The sequence below is a fragment of the Nothobranchius furzeri genome, chromosome 16, assembly GCF_043380555.1.
Source record: "Nothobranchius furzeri strain GRZ-AD chromosome 16, NfurGRZ-RIMD1, whole genome shotgun sequence".
In the NCBI taxonomy this organism is placed as follows: Eukaryota; Metazoa; Chordata; class Actinopteri; order Cyprinodontiformes; family Nothobranchiidae; genus Nothobranchius; species Nothobranchius furzeri.
In genome coordinates this window covers 49,978,359-49,994,709 of record NC_091756.1, presented here as the reverse complement: position 1 = coordinate 49,994,709, position 16,351 = coordinate 49,978,359, and the positions used below count along the sequence as shown (strand labels likewise).

General features: G+C 40.9%; 1 long non-coding RNA gene across 1 annotated transcript; it reads left to right on the top strand.

Moving 5' to 3' along the window:
• Positions 1-240: 240 nt before the first annotated feature.
• Positions 241-14,757, top strand: LOC139063433 (uncharacterized). Its single transcript, XR_011516793.1, has 3 exons — positions 241-355; positions 1,450-1,500; positions 14,571-14,757. It is a non-coding gene; the product is annotated as an uncharacterized lncRNA (long non-coding RNA).
• Positions 14,758-16,351: the final 1,594 nt, after the last annotated feature.

Genomic DNA, 16,351 nt, shown 5'->3' with positions numbered 1-16,351 from the left:
ACACACACACACACACACACACACACACACACACACACACACTGCTCCCTCCCATCCCACAGTGCAGGTATGACACACTTATCCCCCCAACACTGTCACAGCTCTAATCCCACTTCCTGTGTCTCTTTTAGCAAGGTGAGCTCACAAGGGCGCTCTGTGAAGTCATCACTGTTGACATGGGTGGCGAGGGGCCATGGTCTGAGCGACACCCCCGCTGCCACAGCTAGCCAGGCGTGTGTCCACCCCCCTCCGGCTGCCACTTCCTCTACTCCACTCTCCCCGCTTCCGGTCAGAGCCTGGGGCCGCCACCTTGTTAAACTAAATCAGCTTTTATTTCTTGTCGGCAGCAGGTCAGGTGAGTCTTCTCAACACTGTCTTTTATCCTGCTGGAAAACCTGAAATTTCAGCCATTAGCTTCTGAACCCCAAAACTCCTGCTGCTGGCTGTTTTGTAATGAATGTAACACAGAGTGAGTCAGTCTGTGTGAGCAGGAGTTATAAATACTCCACTGCAACTGGACACGGATGTAAAAGCTTATTGGCTGTAAAGAATGCTGTAAAAGTAAGTGTTGTTGGCTTGTAAACAACTTCTGTGGGGCATAGACTATAGAGAAGTCATCAGATGTTTTAACATTTTCATCACGATAGCTGATAAAGTGAAAATATTTTAGTTTTGTGACATTTTGATTATCTCAAAACGCCAAGGCCTCCATGTGAAACCCTCTTCAAAAGCAACATTTTCTGTTTGATACATTTTGAGTTAATAATCTGATAGAAACCGATTATTTTGGCATTAATCTAGCCACAGATGAAATTAAGCACACCAACCTTCTTATCTCTAACACTGAGTTCAGGATTTTCTGATGGTCTTTGTGGCTCATTGTGCATCTCTTTATGCACCCGTGCAGCAGCAGTAATGACTAATAGAAGTCAAACTGATTCTTTTGCTGCCAAACAGGAACACTGCCAAGCTTTTGCTGGTTTCATTAGAAATGAAATATGTTCCTGTAAATCACAGGGATTTAAAACTAGAGACAAAGTTTGGGTTGAGTTTATTTACTCACCTAAATAATTGGAGCAAATGTTGGACAGATTTTAGTGTCAAATTGGATTCTGTTTCCCAAAGTGAGCAACAAAATATGACCATAATTTATTCATCGCTCAGATTATAATTCCTCATCAATCAGACTGAAAAAAAATAATGCATGATCAGATACATTCTTTAACCTGTTCTCATAATAGTTACCATCGTTATGCAATCAGGCTCAATAATTTTATGAATACGTTTTTAACTAAGATCAAAAACCTCCCCAAACATCTATTTGACCCTTATGAACTATACTCAAACTGAAAGTCAAGTGTGAGGGAAAATCAAAGAAGGGGGGAAAAAAAACTCATATTTCTAAGTTTTACCTCCATGAAAATGACAGTGATTACTATTTTTCTACAGAATGTCCAAGGAACCATTCATTTTAAAAGCACCCGATTACAACAGAAGCAGGTAAGTCTGTGTCCTCTAAAGCCCAGCTCGCATGCTGGGAATTTTAAATGGTTGGCCGATTTTCAAAGCATAGAAGACCATACACATGATGATGAAAAAGACCGCAGATAAGCCAGCTTTGGTCGCACAGTCTTTGTTGTGTTGCAGCTCTGCAAATACTACACACTACACACAACTTGCTTTCACTTCCCCCGTGTGAAAGAGGAATCTCACATGGTAAAATGTGACCAAACAAATATGTTGGAGGAGGAGCTTGCTGCACACTTCAGTTAGCTCCCTTTCTAATTGGCTACATGTCACATTCAACAGGCAGCACTCTTGTTGTTCCCCAATATCAGACCAAGAAGAATTAATGCTGTTCTGACATCCTTCAGAGCTGACCAGAGCACTTGTAACACACCACACAAACTAGGATAATCTGATAAGATTTTCTTTATAGCTGTTATGGTGATTGTGAGGAATCTTAAAGCTGTTGGAACTGCAGGACTGGTCAAAAATCGGCTTGATCATTCTTCTTTGTGAATCAAGCTTTATGCAGCTGAGGGTAAAAGATGGATTATCAGTATCTCAGAAGGTAAAACGGGTTGCCCAGCAATCTGAAGGTTGTAGGATCGATCCTGGCTCCCAGCTGACAAATCTGCTGTTGTGTCCTTGGGCAAGGCACTTCACCCACTTTGCCTGCTGGTGGTGGTCAGAGGGCAGCTGCAGTTACAGTGTAGCTCATCACGACCAGGATGTGAATGTGTGTGTAAATGGGTGAATGACAAGCCCCCACAATGCGGCTCAAAAATTGAGCCCAACCCCAAAGTACCAAAAATTGCAGTTCCACCCTCATCCACTGGGGGTTGGTGCCAGAAGCGAGCAAATCCTCATTGACTCCCATGTTAAAAATACCAATTTCACAGCAGAAATAAACATGTTTACAGCCTGGTACCAAAACATGTTTTTGGTTTAAATTATCTAGTTTACACTCATGACAACTCAGATGGGGGTGAATTTTTTTCTCACTCTTCTGTTTAAGTGTATTAAAAGCCTAAAATTCTGTATAATTAATGAGCATCCGACACAGGTGACCACAGAGCTAGCTCCGTGGAAAGGCCTCAGTCTGCCCTGGAAACTGTTCTGGGATTTTGAGTCTCTGTGTTTGTGTATTCTGTTTTGGATATTATTTGTGCAATTGTTGGACAAAATGACTTGCTGTGGCATTAATTGCACTAATAGAGCATCCAAGGAGTCTCCACTTCATTTTTTTCGGTAAGTAAAATTATATTTATTTATTTTAGGTCGCTGCCGAGCTGAGCTTAGATTTTAACACGTGCTGTTTAATCATGAAATTTAAATGTAACAGGGTAAAACCCAGTGCATTTAACACAATGCTGCACTTTAGAAAATGGGTTGAAATATAACATGTTGGTGGAGCTGGGTTCCGACTATCGGCTTGTGGAGCTCTCGGGAGACCGATGTTTTCCACCCGTTTCTCCCCTCCCCGCAGCTCGGCACATCTCTGTCTGATCGCGGCTTCTGTCTGCTGTGCGGGCTGCCGGCTTTCAGCAGCTTTCGGGAGACCTTTGTGTTCCACCCGGTTTTACCCAGCAGTCAGCCCGGCGTATCTCTGACTCAGAAGCTCTGGGGTTGTGCACAGTTAACTCTGGTTGTAGCTAGGTTGCTACCTCAGTTAACTGAGCTCCCACCTCCGCGTTAGCTTTGGGTTAGCTTCAGGTTAGCTTGTAGCTAGTTCGACCGGGTGTCGTCAGTTGATCCCAGCCTTACAGCCACACCCTCAGCTCCACCTCTCTTCCCTTTTGTGGAATTGTCTGGACTTGACGGAACCTGTGACTCTGTCAAAATGGCGGTGGGGGCCACCTCCCATTTTGGCACAAAAACGTGTTACTGGAGCCTATGGAAATTAATTGTCCAGTATATATGTCGATGGTGGATGATTGATGGTGTTGTAAAGAGCCTCGGGGGGTTCCAGGACTCTAGAAGGCTCTATGTCATATACAGGCAATTTTATTATTTAAATATCCTTTATACTTATTTCTAAGACTGGACTTCAAATAGCAACAATCCACTTTCTGACTCTGCTCAGACTAGCTGTAAGCACATCAATCAGATTACTTCTCCAAAATGACCTGGACTTTCCCTTGAATTTTATCATTTGGGGTGACACACACAGAATTCGGTCCATCATTAACAGTTGAATAATTAATAATTTTAAGCACCTCCAATGGAATCCTACCAATGGGTTTTGTCATGTTCTGTGTCCCCTTGGTCCTCAGCCCCCTCCTGTTTGTCCTCTGCGTTCTCCTCATGTGTCTCCTGGTGTTTCCCAGCTTCTCAGGTCTCCCCTAGTCACCCCACTGTAGTTTTATATTCTATAGGTTCAGCTTTTCATTTTATTAGTTCCCTTTAGTGTTTGTGTCCTTCCCCACTTGTTAATTAGTCTCCCTTACTCCTCTTGTCATTAGTTGTTCATCTTTGCCTTTAGTTTCTAGGTTTTGTTATTTAGTGTTTATATAGGTTACGTTATCTTCCCCTCTGCTTGGTGTTTCCTTCCCATTTAGTTAATTGACTACACCTGTCACCTGTTCCCCTGATTGCTTCCCTCTGTGTTAAAAGCCTGTCTTGTCTTTCAGTGTTTGATGAGTCACTGTCGTATGTGTTTGTTTTGAGTTTTCATTGAGCTTTTTGGAGTTAGTCTTATTATTTGTGCTTTGGAATTTGGCACACCCTCCTTTAATAAAGGAATTATTTTCTTTAAACCTCTCCTGCCTTGAGTAGTTCTGGGAATTTCTGCATCTTGGGTCCAACCTCCTACACCCAGCGTGACAGGTTTTGCATGACACAGCATCATAGTGCTGTGTTTGACTTGTTACAAAGGATCTGATGTAATTTAATGAACAATGCTTCTAAAAAGTTGAAACTGTGCTCTATTTTGTTATTATTCAACTTTTGTTCAAGGTAAAGAGACTGAGAATCCAACTTTTTCAGACAAACAACCTTGGTTAAAGTTGACTGTTTCATCCTTTCTTCATGGAGAATGTGCTGACTTCTCTTTTTCTAAGTCTTATCGCTCATTTAATGCCACCTCAGTTCTGCATTTGTCTGGAATGAGTGGGAATAAAGACATCGATTACAACGTGAAACATTAGAGCCAGTTAAACTTTAACAGTGGTTCCCAACCATTTTTCAACAAGGACACCCTTGCCTGTGCCCAAGACAAGCCAGGGCCTCCCCAACCCCACCTCTTACCCCCATACACACATCAAAGTGATAAGTCACATGGAGTTGTAATTTATATAGTATTGATTATACCACTGGGTGTGTTATTGGGATTTTATAAAAATAAATTTTTACAAATATAATCTATGTAATCTCACAAGCTCAGGACAGACACAGTTGTAAGGACCCCCTTGGGGGCTCACAGACCCAAGGTTGGGAACCTCTGAAGACCACTGAACTGACTCATCTCAGACTGGAGCGTGTTAGAATAAACCCACACTGAGTTTGTTTGAGAAAGGGAGAAGTCAGGGCACCTTCCATCCAAGCCTCTTCCCCTCCAAAGCAGTCTGAGCAAAATCCTCTTCTTTTTTGCTCTTTCTTCCACTTTCAATTTAAAGACTATGAAGATTTCCTCTTCATCACCTTCTTCACTGACTTTAAGTCTAATGTTTTCAGGCAGACACCACTTAGTTTACAACTTGTTCTTGCTGATTCTGCTCTGGGTAGGCCCTCCAGTCCTCGTTTGAAACCCGAGGAGGCAACATGACCTCCATATTTACCACGCCAAACTCACACATACTTGTCATTTATACCCACTTCCCTGTTAATACATTTCAACTGAAAGTATAAAAAATTCTCCTGCTTCATAATATTGTTGAGGGTATAGTTGTGGGGCCGTTGTTTTCAGTCGTTCTTTTTGCTCACACTTGAAGTCAGTGACTGCCTTTCGGATGCTTAACCCCTCAGCCTTAAATATCCAATCTTGACATCGCGACACTGTGGGTGGGCATTTCAGGCCTGACACAGAGCTCACAAATCAAAAACCAGTCTACAAGCTGAGCAGTGGCATTCATTTCACTGGACCACCAGTCTGGCGCTTGCTACAAGCAGACAAATTGGAAAATATGTTGTTATCATCACATAGAGACACCCATGACAGATTTATCACAAGAAAACACAGCTTTGCGATCCCAGTGTCATTTAAAAATTAGTTCCTACTGTTTACGACGGCAGTTGAAAGGCTGAAAGGTCACATAGCAGCTGTTGGTATTTTAGGAGCTTGGTACTGCATTGACTAGTCCCTATTGCATGGATGACGCCTCATCACTGTCAGCATGTTATATCATTAAAAAAATACATTTCCAATTCCAGCAAGGAGAAATTAAATGAAAATGATAATAAATGTCCAGAGAAAGACTGTTCTACACATTCTACAGACATAAAACAGAGGTACAGGCCTTTAAAACAGATGTGTGCATGATGGTTTCATGTTTTAATTTATACAGTGACCCCACTGAATGCTATGGAATACTTTTAAGAAATGATCATAGTATTTTAAAGCCTGTCTTCAGTCATTAATCCATAAGGAGTTTATATAACGTTTAATATTAATTTTGTAATAAGGTATGTAATGTTAAAATGTGGACCCCAAGAAGAATGGTTTTTACTTTGGTGAAGACTAATGGGAATCCGCAAATATATATATAAACCTAACAATATAATAAAAAAAATCAACATAAGTATTGTTTTGTTTCACTAAAATGTTTATTTCACATTTTCTGTAATATTTGTGTGTTGTGTGTCACATTTACACACTAGGTTCCTTCTGCATCATGACACATGTACCATCTCATCTTCCATACCTATAGGTTAAACTGGAAAAATTACAATATTGTGAAAAAGTCTGTTTATTTCAGTAACACATCTTAGACTGAGAGACCATCTAAAGGCTCAGGACCACTTTACAGGTGTTCTGGATTCATTAGCTGATTAGAGTGTGACACTGTGAGTCTAGAAATTTGAACATTTTCACAATATTCCAATTGTCTGGGACTTTGAATGTGGGGTTTTCACAAACTGTAAGCCATAATCATCACAATTATAACAAATAAACTGAAATATCTGGCTTTGCATGGAACAAGGCTGTCTCATTAGATTCACCTTTTAAGTTGGATAACTGAAATGAATGGACTTTTGCTTCATTTTCAAATTTTTGGAGTTTGAAAGCAACATAAAATTAGAGTTGTGATGGACTGTTACAGCTCCTGGCAATGGGAGAAACAAAGCACCCATACAACTAGGAAACAAATGCTGCTGTGCCAGTGCAACCAGATGACTGGCAGCTTGGAATGACCAGCCTACACTCTTCTGCCTCTTGGTTGGTCTGGCTGTCTGCAGTCTGCAAATGCCCTAAATGGCTGCACCTGCAGGGCCATCATAAAAGCCAGCTTGGTGCAACTTGGAGGAGATGAGACTGATCAGAGGGAACACCTTTGGGAGTCCTTGGTTGTGTGGCATTTTTTGATGAGGCCTTTTGGAGGTTGATTTTCAAATAAAAATACCTTAAACTCACATCATGTGTCCAGACCTCCTCCTTTTGTGGCAGCCTCAAGTTCAGTTGTAGGGACAGAATAACCATTTTATAAGACACAGTTTCTGGTGTCTTCTGGTGGTCCCCCGGTCGAAATATCGATCGAGGGATTGTCGTGCTTTTTCTATTTTGGGTCCAACTCTGTGGAACGAATTGCCACTGAGCATTAGGCAGGCACCATCCCTTCAAGTCTTTAAGTCTCGTTTAAAGACTTATTTTTATTTGATTGCGTTTTAGCGCTAGGGTCATTTGAATTGCCCTGACATCATGGTTTTAACTATTCTTTTTAACCCAGATGCTTGATTTTATTTTGTCCAACATTTGTTTTTTTTATCGATTAGTCTTATTCTGATATCTCTTTTTATCTGTAATAGTGTTTGCTTGGTATTTTATGATTTTATGTTTTTATCCTGCTTTTATGCCCATGTACTGGGAATGTTTTTCCTTTAATGATGTTGTTCAGTACCTTGGGCTTCCGATCATGTTGTAGAAGGTGCTATACAAATAAAATTTGATTGATTGATTGATTGATGAATGACCCAATGAAATACAAATTATAACTCAATGTTCCAGTCAAAATTTCCATCCGTCCACCCACCCAACCACCCAGTGGTAGCTTTTGGATTCACAATTCTGAAAAAAATGTGGTCAAATTTGATAGTAAATTCAAATATGGGTAACAAGCTGACTCTAGTTGTGTTTGTGACAAAATGAAGGTATCATAAATCACAGCGATGTGAGAAGCAGATTTGAGGACATCCCTCACATTCGCCATGGAAACGTTCCTATTAGATGAACTTGGCTCAGACTCAGAAGCAGTTCCTGAAAAGCATCTTCCCGTCAGAGGCTCCACAGCACGACGTCTTAATTAACGCGGCATATGTTTATTCAAATCTCTAAACAGGGTGTGAAAGAGGGCGTCTGGAGGCACCACCCACAGAGGCTGTGAAAACAGGGGATGGTGGAATTAGGTGAGGAAGGAGTAAATGGAAAGATCTTCAGACACCAAGTGAGATAGAAAAGATTGCACTTGGAGCTCAGTGGAATTCTCACCCGATAGCTCATGAACTCTGGGTGAAGTGCAAATGTATTCCACAGCAACCCAGAAACAAACAAGCTGTCACTTCCTTAGCCTATAATTAACTGGTAATCAATGCTGGGTGGGTTTCTGTCCTGCCAGACATCATCCGCCATCATGGGGAAACACTAAACCCCCTCAAGTGTCAGATGACTAATCAGCATAGGCAGATATATCAGTAAGTGTTGTGGACCAGTTTTTCATTCTGATACTTTTTATAAAATTCCTTAAAAATCTGCTGAGTTTAAATTTTACCGTACACTATACACTTCAGTATCTAACCATGCATGTGTGCAGTTTGACAGTTGGTGTGATGAGAAAATGCCTAGTTTTCCTGGAAATAAACCAAATCCTAGCAAAACCTCTGTTACCACTTCCTGCAGAAGTGGGACAAGACAGCCCAGCCAAATGAGTTGAATACATGTTGTTTTGATCATTTTTTGACTTTCTGATTTATTTGGTTGATCTTTGAATTCACTCAGGATTCAGCAGTTAAGATGGTGAATGCATGAATTTGGGGAGGAGGCCTTGCTCACCAACTCTAACAACGTTCTGACTGATCAGAAGCTGGAGCGTCTTCAGAAGGAAGAATGGCATTTCGAGGCGTTTCCAGTTACATTGTGTATATGTTTATGTTTATGTATTTAGCAGACACTTTTGTCCAAAGCGGCTTAAGTTATAATCGGCATGTTGCCCTTGAGGCTAACACTAACAACAACAACAAACAATTTCCAGTCAGTCGTAGGTGGCAGTGAGGCAGCATGATGAATCATGGAGAGGAGGGAACAAGTAGTGGACAGTAGAGAGGGGGTGGGTGCAGGGAGGGTGTGAGTTTAGAAGATGCTCTCTGAAGAGCAGGGTCTTCAGGAGTTTCTTGAAAGTCGAAAAGGAAGCCCCTGTTCTTGTAGGGCTTGGTAGGCCATTCCACATTTGAGGATTCTACATTAGCAGCTTTCATGTCTGCTAAACCACTGAGTTATGAGCAGGAGGATGTGTAACTACATTTCCTCTAAAAAGATTCTCTACTGTGGCTTTACTGCAGAGACTTATGTGACCTTTGGAGGATATTTTACAAAAACCTTTGTTGTGACGTAGAATCCCGGTGGAGAACACGAACATCTCCATTGGCACATGTCGTGGTGTGACTTCTCAGACACTTACCACTTTCTCCAAGTGCTTGTTTGAGAGGGGTGGGGGGTGTCGTGAGGGGAGAGTAATGGGACAGTTGGCACTCTGTGCTTGACCTTTCAACTTTTACTAACCCCTGTGAATACTGAGAGGTTATTTGTAAAGCTGAGCAGTCCCTCAATCTCCTGATGAACTTTTCAACACTGAGACATTAATTCTTGTCATTTTGAGCCAAAGATGAAGGTTTGACACGAGCCGTGGGAATGTATGTGTTCACATCAGTCTGATGAAATCTGTCCTCAAACACATCCTGTTTAGCAATAAAAGGCTGCATCAGCTTGATGTTTTATTATGGATGTAGGTGTCAAGCTAATGTCTCAGTTACACAAGTGTTAATAGGGATTGTTGGTGACAAATAGCTAACCATTTAAGTGAGTGTGTTTCTAAGACATTCTGGAAATATTTGTGAGGATACACCATTGGTGTTTATGCAACCTCATTGGCCTGTCGCTTGAGTTTTTTTAACATGTTTGAAATTTTGTGCCCTAAGTTTTCACGTCCATGTCAATTTACAAACCAGAGAACAAAACTTTAGGAAAAAAAATGGGGAATAGAATTGAAAAATGTATTTGCAATAAAAATAAGTAAATCAATAAATACATAAATAAATAAGAGGTGCATTTTAAATGTTTCACTATGGTGGAACTCCTGGTGACACTAATTTGTGAGGAAAAAATATACAAATTTTCTGTTGGAACCACACTCCGTGTTCCACAACACTTTGGGTTTATCGCTCGCTCACGGAAGCTTGTGCCACACAAGCATATCAAAAACATGTTCAGTGTTCCTGTTGCAGTTTAGTCTCAGCGTTTCTGAGATGGTTGACTCACTTTTTGTTCTCAATTAGGCCAGCAACATTTCCCTATGTTACCTCATGTTTCTGGCACTTTCTGACCCAATAATGCCAAATTGAGAAGGGTTGCACACTTGAGCTTCAGATCCCTGCAACAACTCTGACACTCTTTAGAGAAGAAATTTATATTTTCTGGAAGTGCGACAGTGGGACTTTGAGACTTGCTAAGAAAATGACAACACATGTGAATGTTTTAAGATATTTTTGGAACCTTGTATGCAAATGTAGCTTGAAATTAATGACCAGTTGGAGCCCTGTAAGGTACTGGTTTTGCTTTTCTGAGCCAGGAATTACAAGAAAGGTGAAACTATTTTGGGAGATGTTGGAGATTTGAAAATAAACTAAGGTAAAGTGCAAATAGACTGAGTCATAAATTATTCTTTTTGACTGATCTGTGACAAGAAATTCACACGACACTTGAGTGTTTGCTGCAGATTGTCTGCAGTTAAGCATTTAGCCTCCTGTGGCCCTACCATAACATAGTTCAGAGACACGACAGATACTCCTAGTGCCATCAGATAGCACAAAACATTATATTGAACCACAACCACTCAACCACGAAATCTGCTTTTAAAGGCTGGTTTCATATAAATCTCAGAAAATAATCATTGGAGGTTCACCTGTAGAGTAACTTTTGGAATGAACCCAATTCAAGATGGCCACCTACAGCTGACTGAACTTTGGCTACAAGATAGTCAATTTTGATTTAAAATCTTAAGATTTAACAAGCCTCAATAATCAATCATTGTGTTTTGTTTAATTTTTTAAAACAATTTATATAAACAACAAGAACCCTACTACAATATAAGATTATAATGCTAATACTAGCCAGGTTTACTGATTTAGAATACATAAAATAAAAGCTGAGACAGAGTTTTATTTGAAGATATTTTCACACACATCTTAAATTTTTTTATTACAAAAACTGAGTGCAATCAAATGAGTGTGTTGAATTTTGTTTCAAACCAAGCTCTTATCTCTCAGTGGAGCTGGAGAACATGACTAATGACAACACACTGACCGAACCTCATATTATTTAGCTTCATGCTAATTCCGTTAGTGACTCAGCATTCCCCCGTGTGGAGTGTCTTCTTATGAGAAGTGTAGATGTGACGTGGCTGTTGTCAGAAGTGGGTGAGGGACGCAGCAGAACTCACCCTCTCCTTACCTTAGAGGAAGTCAGTCAGGACACGATGTGTTTTCCTTCAGTCAGGAGCTTATTTCTGTCCACTCAGAGTGACAGCTGTCCATCAGCTGCCTCTGTGGAAACACTCTCCCTTCACACGCCTCATTAGGAGCCCATAAATCCTTCTGAATCAGGTGTCAGGTGCTTTTAATGCAGTCAAGGATTTCCGTGGGTCACCTCTGAATAAATGCATGGCTTGTTTGTTTAATATTTGACCAGATTCAGGGTCGGAGAACGTGTTCCTGAGTGTCTGTCCTGCTTGTTAGTCCCACTGTCACAATTTCAAAGTAATTCCTTGATTGCGTATGTCGCTGTAGCTCATACAGGTTTTAAAGATGTAAAACTAATCAAATATGGATTATATGGATGCTGCTGCTGATGACTTTATATAAACCTCCTGAAACATTTTAGTGATCCTCACATTCACATGGATTTACTTGGACATGTCTAAACTTCATGCATAATAAATATATTTTAATGCTTTAAAAAAGAAATTTATGGCTTTTAAATCTATATTAATGAATCTGTGATGAAAGAAGATAAAAATATGTTTTGGACTTATTGTGCTAATTCAAAAGGCCCGTGGGCACCTTTTATGGTCCTTGGGGGCACTGTGATAGTGCCACTCGGTTAGAGGTTTGAATCCAGCTGACGGGGCAAGAAGAAAGAAGAGGAATGAGGAACACTGAAGGATTTTTAGATGTTTTCTTCATTGATCCTAACCCACAGTGTCCTGTAGAGCAGGGGTTCTCAACTGAATTTGTTCAAGTGTCAGAGTTTTTCCAGTAGACACAGTGAGGACCTGATTCTCTTCTAAAATAAAGTCAAAGTTTTATTGTATCCTACTTTATCAATATTTTAAATGACTTTGTTTTCCATCTAAACTGTTTTGATTATAGTTTTAGTTGTGTTTGGAGAAACAATTATTGATATTTAAGATCACAGGCCTGGTGGGCTGGATGTGGCCCGTGGGCCGGCAGCATCGACATATATACTGGACAATTCATTTCCATAGGCTCCAATAACACGTTTTTGAGGGGAAATGGGAGATGGCCACCACCGCCATTTTGACCATGTCACAGGTTCCGTCAAGCCCAGACAATTCCACAAAAGGGAAGAGAGGTGGAGCTGAGGGTGGGGCTGTAAGGCTGGGATCAACTGACGACACCCGGTCGAACTAGCTACAAGCTTACCTGAAGCTAACCCAAAGCTAATGTGGAGGTGAGAGCTAAGCTAACGGAGGTAGCAACCTAGCTACCAGAGTTAACTGTGCTCAACACCAGAGCTTCTGAGTCAGAGATACGCCGGGCTGACCGCTGGGTGAAACCGGGTGGAACACAGAGGTCTCCAAGAGCTCCACAAGCCGGCCGCCGCACAGCAGACAAGCGCCGCTGCGATCGGAAATGCGCAGAGCTGCCGCTGAGGAGAACCGGGTGGAAAGGTTTCCATCCCAGAGCTCCACAAGCCAGCAGCCCGCATAGTAGACAGAAGCCGCAATCAGACAGAGATGCGCTGAGCTGCGGGGAGAACCAGCCGGCAGCTCGCGCAGCAGACAGAAGCCGCGATCAGACAGAGATGCGATGAGCTGCGGGGAGGGGAGAAACAGGTGAAAAACAGAGGTCTCCCGAGAGCTCCACAAGCCGATAGTTGGAACCCAGCTCCACCAACATGTTATATTTCAACCCATTTTATAAAGTGCAGCATTATGTTAAATGCACTGGGTTTTACCCTATTAAATTTAAATTTCATGGTTAAACAGTACATGTTAAAATCTAAGCTCAGCTCAGCAGTGACCTAAAATACATAAATATAATTTTACTTACCAAAAAAAAAATGAAGTGGAGACTCCTTGGATGCTCTATTAGTGCAATTAATGCCACAGCAAGTCATTTTGTCCAACAATTGCACAAATAATATCCAAAAAAGAACGCACAAACGCTACAACTAATGGTCCAAGTTGAGAGACTGAAAATGACCGAACAGTTTTCAGGCGAGGTCGAGGCTCAGACTGAGGCCTTTCTCCGGAGCTAGCTCTGTGGTCACGTGGGTCTGATGGTCATTACTTATACAGAATTTTAGGCTTTTAATACACTTAAACAGAAGAGTGAGAAAAAAAATTCACCCCCCTAAGATTTTTAATGAGTGTAAACTAGATCATTTAAACAAAAAACATGTTTTGGTACCAGGCTGTAAACATGTTTATCTCTGCTGTGAAATTGGTATTTTTAACATGGGAGTCAATGAGGATTTGCTCGCTTCTGACACCAGCCCCCAGCGGATGAGGGTGGAACTGCAATTTATTTCACTTCCGCATTGGACTCAATTTCTGTCCCGCATTGTGGGGGCTTGGCCGACAGTTGAGATTCGCTGCTGTAGAGCAAAACAAAACACAAACGTAATGATATTTCACAAGATGTGTATGTTATGATTTGAGAAGAATTTAATTGCTTTAGTTACTGTGCTTTGTTAAATCTTTTTTCTGTATTTAGCCACACACCCCTTCTGGTCAGTTTTCATTGCTATACTAAAATAGAAAACTTTTCTTTTTAATTTAAAAATGTCAGTCTTTTAAGTATTTTCAATTTTCTAAAGTGTTGCTTTGTCTTTATTATGCGTTTTTTGTTGTACAATCCTTAACATTTCTTCATTAAGTAAATTCTGTGTGTTTTTAAATTCCTATCAGTGTTGATATGTGCAGCGATACCGATACCAGTATCGGTATCGCTGCATCTCTATTGCTAACCCAGCATCTCCTCTAATCTGACAGCCAATCAAAACAAGGGAAGAATTGCTGTTCGCTCTGGAACAGAGCTCGTCGCTGGCTTTTGCCGCTACCGCATGTCGGCTCCCGTGTGCAAAGTTCTCAAAGCAACAGCAAAAAGTTTTGCTGATTGCAGTCATTTGCCCTCTCTCATGTGTTGAGCCCATAAGCATCAGAAACAGGTCTTTTACATTTGTTCATGTTTCTTAAACTACTTTTCTTGTTTTGTGGTGTTGCTGGTAAATGTACTATGTTCATGGTTATTAATTCGTATCCTACAATGTCTGGCCTTTTATGATAATAGGATTATTTTCTTCTTCAGGATGTTTTCTTGTTTGTTTATGTTGAAACATTTTATGTTTCAGCAAAATCAATTTCTCCAATGGTCATTCATTTATTTTTATTCTTTAGTCATCCATCCATCCATCCATCCATCCATCCATCCATCCATTCATCCATCCATCCATCCATTTTTGGCCGCTTAGAGCCAGGTCGTAGGGGTAGCAACCTAAGCAAGGAGGCCCAGACTTCCCTCTCCCCAGCCACTTGGGCCAGCTCTTCTGAGGGAATCCTAAGGCGTTCCCTGGCCAGCAGAGAGACGTAGTCCCTCCAGCATGTTCTGAGTTTTTCTTTAGATCTTCTCCTGGTTGAACGTGCCCAAAAAACCTCACCGGGGAGGTGTTGAGGATGCATCCTAACTAGATGCCTGAGCCTCTCTTGTCAGGTTTTCTAGAATGTTGTTTCTTCCTGTTTGTGTGTTTTTTTTTTTTTTGTCATTCACACATTGATTTTTTGTTTTTAGTTTTCTTATTGTATCATAAGCCTTGGAACAAAAATGTCATGTCACTGTTTCACCAGCTTTGGTTCAGTTTTTGTTTGTTTCATTCTAAATGTGTGCACTGAAAACAAATCTTGCACAGATGGAAAGCTAATGTGTTGCTCTCAATGATAAAATAGGTTCCACACATAATCGAGACTTTTAAAAAATGGAAAAAACAGGTTAATAATTCTGTGATTAGATGAAATGTTCATTGTTTGTACCTTTTCTGTTGCCCTGTTTAAATTCAACGAAAAATAAACAAACAAAAAACTTTGGACTTTTCCTGCTCTCAGACTTTAGGGCAGACTTCATGAAAATAGGTTTAGCAGAAACTTATTTTGAAGAAAATCTGATCTGAGTGCTGTTTTAAATTATCCTGACTACTTGCTCTTTGACGTCCTGTAAGCTTGATGCTAGCGGCTCTGATTTTACAATCAGTGAAATAAAGCCTGGATTGATTGAATGATTGGCAGTGAAAGACATGTGTGATGAATGACCTGAGATAAAAAAATCTTATGGACAAGCACAGACATGGACGTAGCGATGTGGGTTGAATAGAACTGAACTGTGCGTGCCGATGAACGACGGTCCAGCTTCTGTTTTATTTGCTCCTGGGAGAGCGCTGGCATTTTGTTCAATGTGTGTACTTGTGGCTGTGGCTTGAGTGGCAGCAGAGAAAGGGGCACTGCTAGCGGTGGTCAAACACAAAAAGTGGAGGATGTGTGTGAGTGTTTGAGCTCAACACAGTGTCTTTAAGCAACGTTTCAGCTGACAACAGCTTGCCAACCAGAGGTCTTGCCTGCCACCCTGTGATTCATCTGGCTCCATCAGTCCACTGTTATCTGTATCAATCATTAGAAATCATTTATTTTTAGTGGGATGTGGCCTCTCGCCCTTCTCCTTGCCCTCTTGCCCCCCTGTGGGCTCCCTCTGCCTTGCAGCCCCTCATTAATGAGTGTCAATCTGGAGGGCTGTGGCACTTTTACAGCAGACACCTCCCCTGACAAACGCAGGGCTTCAGTCAACATGAATCATGTAAGTGGACACCAGTTAAAGTGACAACCATGTAACCCATCACCACACCCCATCTTCCCTTCCTCCACAAACCTTTACGTTTGGTAATTAAAAGGATATTTTTAAATATTTGACTATTTTATGTATTTTTGCAAACACAAAGCTAGATGTGATGTAAAAGTCCCTTTAATAAGCTGCCGTATGGTCAGAGGGCAAATGACACAGAACAATTTCTATTAATTATTTGGAATTTTGCAAATGTATGAAAAACAGCAGCAATTATTACGTTCAAACCAAAAATGCCTGATTTAATTTGTACAGCAACAGATTAATAAACATAATAAAAACATCCTGGTTT